We start from the raw sequence: 11,128 nt of genomic DNA on the forward strand, positions 1-11,128 counted from the left end.
GAAAAACTGTCTGCGGACAAACATCGGCTCCCTCGGCCAGTAAAGCGAGATGAGCGCCGCAACCCCAGAGTCGGCCACGACTGGACTGGACCCTTCACCTTTAAGAGCTGGCAAAATGGCTCAAGGTCACCCAGTGAGCTTCATGGCTGAGGTGGGGGAGGGATTTGAACCCTGGCCTTCCAGGTCCTAGTACTCTAAGGTACTAGTACTCTAAGTTACTAGGCCCAGATTCTAGGAGGTTTAATGCCAAGTGGGTGGAACGTGAACAGAAGTGGCATAAATACCAAGGGATAAGTTGGCAGAAGTTTCGTCAACATTCTGGTTAGGCTTGAAATGAAAGTCGCGGCAGTCAGGCTGAAAATATGTTACTTATTATCATGCATTACATTCACATTCCACCCTCTCTCAATGACATACATGGCTTGCTAGCCTGTCCCGTTTTAATCCTTCCAACAACCTTGCGAGGCAGGTTAGGCTGAGAAAATCTGACTGAGCTCAGGCTCACCCAGAAATCCTGTAGGAAAGGTGGATATCAGCAGCACAGGTGCAAAACCTGTCCATTTGTTTCCTGTAAATCTATAACTAGGGTTGCCAACTTTCCCACCCAGCCCTGCTCCTGTGCCTTTAATATCGGTCAAGCATTTTTATCTTTAAAAAGTCAGGCAATGATGATCCCATTACCATTATCTCCATGGCGGAAAAACCTTCAACTGCTAAATTCCTGGGTGCCAGGCTGCCTTTAAAGGCGCTGGAGCAGGATCGGAAATAGAAAGTTGGCAGCCGTTTGCTTGGGGAAGCTCCTCAACTTTATTGCTCACAGCTTCTTCCATGGAGGGCCTTCTCTGGGATCTGGGGAGAGATATTCAGCGCTTGCCCGTTCCCATCTGTGTTCAACAGAGCTAAGCTAATGACTCGAATTAAGAGGGTAGCCTGTTCACTGTGACCTTGGAAGAATCTTCCTTTAAGCTGATGGACAAGACTAAAAAGGAAAGAGAGAGGGGGAGAGAGAAAGGCTTTGCATTCCCAACAGAAGGCGCCACTATCACCATCGCAGGGAACAAAATGCCACTGTTCATTTAATGCGAGAAGCAGGCAAAAGAGAGAAAACCCATTTGCAAAACTCAAAAGGGTCAACCTGTCCTTGTTTTCGTTCATTTCCTGTGCGTGCAATAAGTTAAAATTCAACAAAGGATGCCACCTATCAGAGGTTAAAGGTAAAGGGACCCCTGACCATTAGGTCCAGCCGTGGCCGACTCTGGGGTTGCGGCGCTCTTTTCGCTTTATTGGCCGAGGGAGCCGGCGTACAGCTTCCGGGTCACGTGGTCAGCATGACTAAGCCGCTTCTGGCGAACCAGAGCAGTTCACGGAAACACCGTTTACCTTCCCGCCGGAGTGGTACCTATTTATCTACTTGCACTTTGACGTGCTTTTGAACTGCTAGGTTGGCAGGAGCAGGGACCGAGCAACAGGAGCTCACCTCATCGCGGGGATTCGAACGTCGACCTTCTGATCGGCAAGTCCTAGGCTCTGTGGTTTAACCCACAGCGCCACCCGCGACCCTCCAAAAGCACACATTCTACTCATGTAGAAACACCAGGCAGGCCCCACAAATAACCCAGAGATGCATTTTAAATAAAAACACACATTCTACTCATGTAAAAACATGCTGATTCCCGGACCGTCTGCAGGCCGGTTTTACAAGGCGATTGGGCCGGATCCGGCCCCCAGGCCTTAGTTTGCCTACCCATGATGTAGTCTGACCCCTTGCACAATGCAGGAATCTTTTGCCCAATGTGGGGCTCGAGGAGAGGGATGGGGAAGCTGCTGCCCGCTCTCCTCCTGCTGTGGGGTCAGGCCTGACCTGGTGGCAGAGCTGGCTCAGCCGGGCGCAAGGCATGCTACCACCAAGGAAGGTCTCCTGCTCTCCTGTCCTGGGGGCAGAGCTGTGTCTCCTCCTCACGCTGAGCCAGGTTCTGTTGAAGGTGCCTGCTGTGGAGGATATTAAATGGTTTTTATACGCAATAACAGCGGCAAGAGTATTGTTGGCCCAGAAATGGAAGCCAGAAGAAATACCAGCGAAAGAAGAATGGCAGACGAAACTAATGGACTACGCAGAATTGGACAAGATGACAGGAATGATTTGAAACCTGCGGGACCAGATATTCACAGAAGACTGGAAGAAATATACGAACTATTTGAAGAGCAACTGTAATCAACAAATTACGCTAGTAGGACTACAAGAGGTTTTGTAAGGAGGAATATATGAAATATTAGAAAGAAGAGAGATATTAGTTATGATATAGTGGATGTAAGAAATGTAAATTAAGTGAAAAAGATTGGAAAATTTTCAGATGTGATTGATGGAAGTAAAAAAAAATGGTATAAGATGTAAAAGTATGTTTAGTAATTGTTGAAAATGATACGTTAAAAAAACCCCTAATATATATATATATGAGCCTGCTGTGAGGGCGCCTGTTTGCACCCCTTCACAAAATTGCACCCGGGGCCATGGCCCCCCTGCTCCCCTCCAAGCTATGCCTCTCCAGGTTGGAGGAGCTCGGGATTGCAAAAGCGATCTTGAACGTTTCCCGTCCCTGATATGGGCATAGATTGTTGACAGATCGCTTCTTCCCCAGCTGCGATAGGAGGGAGGCCCTTGCCAGGAAAAAGCTGGCAACCTTGAATTATCTCACACGTGCCCTGGTCTCTCAGCCAGGCAAATGCCAGCATGAGCGCCGGAGGGGAAAACAACCCCGTGTTTCCCTTCTTAGTCATCCATTATGAGGTCGGGGTGGTTTTGTTTGGTTTCTCCAGGGTTTGACAGCCATGCCTTCTTCCTGGAGAAACGCAGTGTGATACGCACTCCAGCCAATCTCCAAGCAGTGAGAGGTTTCAGGAGTTTACAGATACTTTACAGACCTGGCTAGGCGATTTGCCTAACAAAGAAACCGGTTTGACCATTTCTAGCTGCTGCAACCCATCTTAGAGCTACAAAACCACAGGTCCAACCCCCCCAACTTGCTGCAATGGTTTTGGGGGTTGGATCTGCCTCGAACCCACAGTCCCCAGGGTTCTTTGGAACCACAATGGCTGAAAGTGGTGTAAAAGCAAGTTAAGTTCATTTATTTGTGAGTATTTCCCGCCCCCCCAATTTATTTATTTGATTTTACATATTAAAATTTACGCTCATACCATAACACCTTCCATAAAAACAAGATTCCCACAGACTTCTGAACTTCCATCCTCCCCTCTGTGGATCCCCTTGTTAAACCTTTTCTACTGCATCTTTTATAACGATCCCAATTTTTATGTCTCCATTGTATCCATAGTTCTCGTTACATTACAAGTGTTATTACAATCCAGCTAACGATTTTAACTGTCTACAGTAGTCTCCAAGGTAAGTTATAAATTCCCCCCATTCCTTATTAAAGTTTTGGGCTTCCTGGTTTCTGATTTTTCCGGTCATTTTTGCCATCTCAGCATAGTCCATCAACTTGATCTGCCATTCTTCTCTGGCAGGGACTTTGTCTTGTTTCCATCTCTGGGCTACTAATATCCACGCAGCTGTCGCTGCATACATAAACCATCTTTTCTGTTCCCTTGGAATTTCAGCACCTAAGATTCCTAATAGGAAAGCTTCTGGGTTTGTTTTTTTTGGTAAAAGTTATTTTAAACATTTTTTTCAGCTCATTATATATCATTTCCCAGAATGCTTTTGTTACCTTGGACTTCCACCACATGTGTTAGAAGGTGCCTTCTTTTTCTTTACATTTCCAACAACAACAACAACAATTTATTATTTATACCCCGCCCATCTGGCTGGGTTTCCAACAGATATTTGTACCTGTCTTAAACATTTTTGCTATATTTGAGAGTATTTTAAACCTGCCCTTCATCAACAAGCGATCCCAGGGTGGGGTACATTAGGATGTAGTAACAATTCCATGAATATCAGATTTGTTGTTGACGTCCATCTCTCTAGAGAAACAATGGAGTGCGCCTCCAAGGGTGAAGTCAAACCATTGTGTTAGCAGCACCGAAGTGATCTCCCTGGGGCATGTGTGCGGATAACCTGGGCTGCCTAGACAACAAGATCCCTCTCTTGGCCTCACTGATGTGGTTGAAAGGAAAGCAGAGCAATGCTGCGATCGCTTTCATGACATTACATTTGTCATCTTATCTTCTGGAAATGCCTTTTCAACAGCTCTGCTCTTTGTTGCTTTGCCCTGGTTTTTGTAAAACTGCTAATTTAGCTGAAACACACCTGCAATGGTGCTCGTTGGGACTGGTAGGGCATTTGGCAGGGAGACCAACAGTAGGTGGCGCCATAGCCAATGCTGAGTGGGCCAGAGTCAATCATAGACAGGGCCAACGAATTCTCCTTTTGTCCCTCTGCTCTTTCTTGCTGAGTTCTTCAAGAGGCAAGGCTGAGGCTAAGGAGGAGGAAGAATATTACAGCCGGGACCACCTCCTGGAATGCTTGTAGGATAAGAGACATTGAGGTAGGGGTTGTCCGGGGGCCTGAATGAGGTTGGCAGGGCAGTGCCCCATTTGCCCTGGTGGACCTGCCTCCACTGCGCAGCTGATGGTTTGCAATTTGGGGCTGTTCTTTGGGGCTAAGGAAGGAAAGGAGCATTAAGGATTCCAGGACAAATGTCCTGGGGCATCCAAAAGTCCTTCTTTCTCCATCTGGAAATGCATTCTTGGGGAATTATCCTGCCAGATTCAACTAGGAATGGTTGAAGCTGTCAGTTCTGATACCTCTCAGTTTATTGTTTTCCATTTTCACTTTTCTGTGTCAGCGCTTAAAGAAAGACCTACACTGGCTCCCAGTACGTTTCCGAGCACAATTCAAAGTTTTGGTGCTGACCTTTAAAGCCCTAAACAGCCTTGGTCCTGTATACCTGAAGGAGCGTCTCCACCCCCCATCGTTCTGCCCGGACACTGAGGTCCAGCTCCAAGGAGCGCCTTCTGCCGGTTCCCTCACTGTGAGAAGCCAAGTTACAGGGAATCAGGCAGAGGGCCTTCTCAGTGGTGGCGCCCGCCCTGTGGAACGCCCTCCCACTTGATGTCAAAGAGAACAACAACTACCAGACTTTTAGAAGACATCTGAAGGCAGCCCTGTTTAGGGAAGCTTTTAATGTTGAACAGACTACTGTATTTTAATACTTTGTTGGAAGCCGCCCAGAGTGGCTGGGGAAACCCAGCCAGATGGGCAGGGTATAAATAATAAATTATTATTATTATTATTATTAAAGCGTGAAATTTCTCATTTTTGCAAAGCAATTTTCACTAGCATAGCCAGGGTTTGGGTGCTGGGCTATGAGCTTGGAGACCAGGGTTCGAATCCTCACTCAGCCATGAAGTTCATTGGGTGACATTGGGCCAGTCACTGTCTCTCAGCCTAACCTACCTCACAGGGTTGTGGTGAGGATAAAATGGGGAGCAGCGGGGGAACCACGTATACCACCTTGATCGCCTTGGAGGAAAAGGTGGTATAGAAATAAATAATATAATATAAATAAATTTGTGTTATTTTTATCACATTTGTATGCATGGTCACAGCCAGTATTTATGTTGGGGGCGGGCAGGACACCCACCTGAAATCATTCTCTGTCTAGCAGATTTGGAATGAAATGTCTCAACAACTGTTGTTTTAAATTACTTTCTTTTGACCCCCAAGTGCTCAGAAAAATATGTCAAAATCTTCAGTCACTTGATAACTAAGAAGTTTTTTTAAAAAATTGACATCATGAGGTTAACAAGTATATTTTGCAGAATTACAAAGCACATGCCTTCTTTCGCCTTGTGTGTTTTAAAAAACTAAACTAAAACAAGTAAAAAAAAAACCTTTTCAGCACTTCCTTCTCCAATTCTTCCCTTTCTTCCAGTTTTATTGTGACATCGTCAACCTTAGCTGGGTCCTTACTCTCTGCAAGATACTGAATGACTGCACTATGGTACAAGCGACCTCAGTGACCATTTCCATTTCAAATATTCTGATTATTTCTACTTTTTGTTAAGTGTTTTTATTTATTTGCTTGATTTGGAGGAGGCAGATGCCTCCCCTGCCTATGTCCATGTTTGCAAGCATTTTTCCTCCTAGCAGATGCATTTTTGCACCGCTCACTCGGCAAGAGAACCGCAGTGAAGAATTCGGACAGGCGCGAATTTTGTGGCTGCAGCGCATTCTGTTTTTGCACCTTGTTTCGGAATTAGGTAGGGTGGCTTTTAAGCACAAACCAAATCGGGATTCCCCTCCTTGCCTCGATTCAACGCAGCAAATGGATGGCTCAGGCTGGTTCTGCGGAAGTAGCCAATCGGTACATGTTAGCAACAAGTATCACCAGGCAAGAGAGCGAATCCTGGCACAGGGCTGCCCTCGAAACCAGCTCTCCCGAGCCTGCGTGCGTAAACACAGGCCACGGCCCCACAGGTCCACGTGCGTCCCGACACCCCCGCACAGAAATATGCACGTCCCAGGAAGCAGAGGCAGCTCGCATCGTAATGAGATGCCAAACCCCAGCTCCGGCAGTTCATTAAACGCCCCGGGGTTCGTGCTGTTGTTAGGCAAAAAGGCGGACAGGGATGGGGGGGGCAGGAAAGGCCGGTGGGGAGATTTAGGGAGGGGTCTGATGAATTTTGCTCCAACCATTCCTGCCTTGTTGGCAGCTTTCCCTAGTAAATAACCGTCCTGGGGTTTTGCATTTTGTTTTCTGCCCTTCAGAGTGAATTTGGAGATGCCTTAAAAATAAAGTTCTTAGCGTTTTGCAGCACGATAATTTCCTTTTAACGCTTAAGGGAATGGACACAGGGACACAGGGAGGGGTCTTGCATCAAATCTGACCACTGGTTCATCTAATTTGGTAATTTGGTATTGTCTACACAGACTGGCAAGGGACGCGGGTGGCTCTGTGGGTTAAACCACAGAGACTAGGACTTGCTGATCAGAAGGTCGGCGGTTTGAATCCCCACGACGGGGTGAGCTCCCATTACTCGGTCCCTGCTCCTGCCAACCTAGCAGTTCAAAAGCACGTCAAAGCGCAAGTAGATAAATAGGTACTGCTCTGGCGGGAAGGTAAACGGCGTTTCCGCGCGCTGCTCTGGTTTGCCAGAAGTGGCTTAGTCATGCTGACCGCATGACCCGGAAGCTGCACGCTGCCTCCCTCAGTCAGTAAAGTGAGATGAGTGCCACAACCCCAGAGTTGGCCACAACTGGACCTAATGGTCAGGGGTCCCTTTACCTTTACACTGACAGGCAGAGTCTTTCTAAGGTTTCAGGAACAGATCTTTCCCAGCTGCAGTCCTTCTGTTTCATCTCACAATAGATCTGGATCCTTCTATGCCCCCTGCCTCTATAACCACCAGTTTAAATAGAAAGTGCCGCTGCTGAGAGCATTCTGAATTGCAGCATCTACAGTACATTGTGAGATGAAGCATCCTTTATTTATTCATCCAGGTCATTAAATTATATTTATGCCCTGCTCTTGAGCTGGAAAAGCTCCTGGAGCAGCTTACAAATCAGTGACACAGTCTCGGCCCTCAGGCTTACAATCTTTTTTTTGGGGGGGGGGAGAAGCACAACACAAAAGGGAAAAGGGACGTGGAGGGAAAAGGAAAGCGAGCGGATTTGGGTGCCGGATTCTTAATGCAACAACATTCTTTTGCACACTGAGAGCCAGTGTGGTGTAGTGGTTAAGAGCGGTAGTCTCGTAATCTGGGGAACCGGGTTCGCTTCCCCGCTCCTCCACATGCAGCTGCTGGGTGACCTTGGGCTAGTCACACTTCTCTGAAGTCTCTCAGCCCCACTCACCTCACAGAGTGTTTGTTGTGGGGGAGGAAGGGAAAGGAGAATGTTAGCCGCTTTGAGACTCCTTAAAGGGAGTGAAAGGCGGGATATCAAATCCAAACTCTTCTTCTTCTTCTTCTTCTTTTAAGTATGATTGAAAGAAAGGGGTTCTGGTCAGTTTATGGATGCAGCTGGTTCCAGAAGCCCATGCCGGGAAGAGGACAGCAGAATAAATGAAATGAATGCTCAGCTAAAACGTCCTTCCCCACCCACCCAGTCAAAGCAATGCTGTAACATCATGATGTATCACCCCCAGCGACAAGAGCTTTTTTCCAGGGTGGGGGAATGGCAGCCACCAGGAAAAGCTGCTCATGGTAGCATGCGATTAACCCTCCCATTTCACCCTATGCCAGGATCCCTCAATGCCCCTATAATTGAGCCCAGAGTCCTCTGTGGCAGATTTTCCACACAGCCTTAATATGTGCCCCTCAAGCCATGTTTTTTATCATGTGCCTTCATGAATGACTGGTGCACACAATGGTATCTGGGCACTTACAGCAGTACCTCAGGTTAAGAACTTAATTCATTCCGGAGGTCCGTTCTTAACCTGAAACTGTTCTTAACCTGAAACACCACTTTAGCTAATGGGGCCTCTCGCTGTTGCTGTGCTGCCAGAGCATGATTTCTGTTCTCATCCTGAAGCAAAGTTCTTAACCCGAGGTACTATTTCTGGGTTAGCGGAGTCTGTAACCTGAAGCGTCTGTAACCTGAAGCGTATGTAACCCGAGGTACCACTGTATAAGCAACCCCGCTTTTAATACACTTGATGCCTGCAAAATTTTGGGGATGGACATCATGAAATTTTCACACGACAAACTCTCTGGCTTTATTATTTTAAAATGGTTGTCCTCTAGTGCAAGTGATGTGGTGAGAATTTATTTCTACACCACCTTGTTCTTACCCAGGTGAAAGAACACGTTAAATAAAACGCGGAACCATGGAACAGCATGCTATTCCTTGAAGGAGAACTACAGTGGTGCCTCTGGTTACGAACTTAATTTGTTCCAGAGGTCCGTTCTTAACCTGAAACCGTTCTTAACCTGAGGGACCACTTTAGCTAATGGGGTTTCCCGCTGCAGCTGTTCTCATCCTGAGGTAAAGTTTTTAATCCGAGGTACTACTTCTGGGTTAGCGGAGTCTGTAACCCAAAGTGTTTGTAACCCAAGGTGTTTGTAACCTGAGGTACCACTGTACTTGAAAATGATTTACAGATGGTATTTAACTCCGAGTAGGCTTGCTAAGATGTCTAAGACTGAATCGGATAAGTGCTGGAAATGCAAAGAGGTTGAGGGAACGTTCTTTCATATATGGTGGACCTGTAAAAGGGTAAAAGAGTATTGGGAAGTGATCCATAATGAATTGAAAAAAATGTTTTAAAGTACTTTCCCAAAAAAATCCAGAGTCCTTTCTGTTGGGGATAATTCAGATTGAAATTCCCAGGTGTCAAAAAAGGTTATTTATGTATGCCACTACTGCAACCCATGTTTTGTTAGCCCCAAAATGGAAAACGAGCGAGGTCCCAAGCAAAGAAGAGTGGCAACTTAAGTTGACAGAATATGCGCAGCTTGCAGACTTAACACATAGAATAAGAGAACAAGAAGAACACACGTTTAGAGAAGATTGGAAAACGTTCATTGAATGTATGGGAAATAATTGTGTGCAGCTGAGAACGCTGGCAGCATTAAGATAAATTTAACAGTATAAATAAGTCATGATGGATGTAATAATGGGATACTGATTGGTACTGTTTCTGTAAAAGATGCAGGGATTTATGATATGCAAAATGAACCATGGAAAGAGAAGAACGGAAGTCATTGATATCTTAAGGATGTAAAAATGAGTACTTTAAATTGTACAACAGAAAATTTAATAAATATTATAAAACAGAAAATTTAATAAATATTATATATACATAAAAAGAAAAAGAAAACATGGAACCAAGAGAACCTGGTTTATTAGAAATGGCGTTTGCATGTGCTCTGGTTTCCGTCATGGTGTCCCGTTGCACCAGAAGCGGTTTAGTTATGCTGGCCACATGACCTGGAAAGCTATCTGTGGACAAACACCGGCTCCCTCGGCCTGAAAGCAAGATGAGTGCCACAACTCCATAGTCAAATTCAGCTGGACTTAACTGTCCAGGGAACCTTTTCCTTTGAAGCTATTACAATAGGACAGCCTTGTCAGTCAGCTGCTAAGCAGCTAGTTAGATGGACTACCCTGAGATACACCAGGATAAAGTTTATGTAGGCTCCTAGCACACAGCACACAAAGTGTCATCAGACCATCTTTAAGCATCTTTCTACATATACAGTCATACCTCAGGTTGAATGTGCTTCGGGATGAGCACGTTCAAGTTGCGCTCTGTGGCAATCTGGAAGTAACGGAGTGCGTTACTTCCGGGTTTTGCCGCTTGCACATGCGCAGACGCTCAAAATGATGTCACGCGCATGCGCAGAAGCGGCAAAAAGCAACACGTGTGTGCACAGACGTGCCGTCGCTGGTTACGTTTGCTTCTAGATACGAATGGGGCTCCGGAACAGATCCCGTTCGCATCTAGAGGTACCACTGTACTTCAAGAATGGTCACAGGTCACAGGTTGCAAAGTACGCATGATATCAGCTTCCTTGGCGTGTTCCAAAACATGTGGTCTCAGCTTACGACTTATCGGACAGTTGTCTAGGCAACCAGACCTTCAGTGGGGGCTGTTGACATTCCCTTCCCGTATCTGTCCCTGGAACCTCTCAAGGAGATGTCAGTGCTAACTCACAACAGACATAGGAAAACATCCTACCATTTGCACCACTTTCAGGGCCAGATAGGAGAGATGAATGCTGAATAGGACGGAGGCATGAAAGTCACAAGACGCAGGCATGCAGGGATCATTCTAGTGCCAAAGGTTAAATGCAATTAATATTGAAACACTGTTCAAGCAAATACCAACAGTAGAAGAATGGCGACAGAAGGTAATGCAATATGCAGAAATAGCCAAATTAACAGGGAAAATTAGACAACAGGGCGAGGAAACATTTCAAAAAGAATGGGGAAAATTTATGTCGTATATAGGAAGGATAAGATGAACTAGTGAAACCAGTAGAATTGGAAATAAACCTCATAACGGGAAAGATTAAGAAAAGTGATGGATAATGAAAATAGTAAGAAGCAAAATGTATAAGGAGATTAAGATAACTAACAGTACAGTGGTACCTCGGGTTAAGTACTTAATTCGTTCCGGAGGTCCGTTCTTAACCTGAAACTGTTCTTAACCTGAAGCACCACTTT

This window comes from Podarcis pityusensis, assembly GCF_964106645.2.
Source record: "Podarcis pityusensis genome assembly, chromosome: 14".
NCBI lineage: Eukaryota > Metazoa > Chordata > Lepidosauria > Squamata > Lacertidae > Podarcis > Podarcis pityusensis.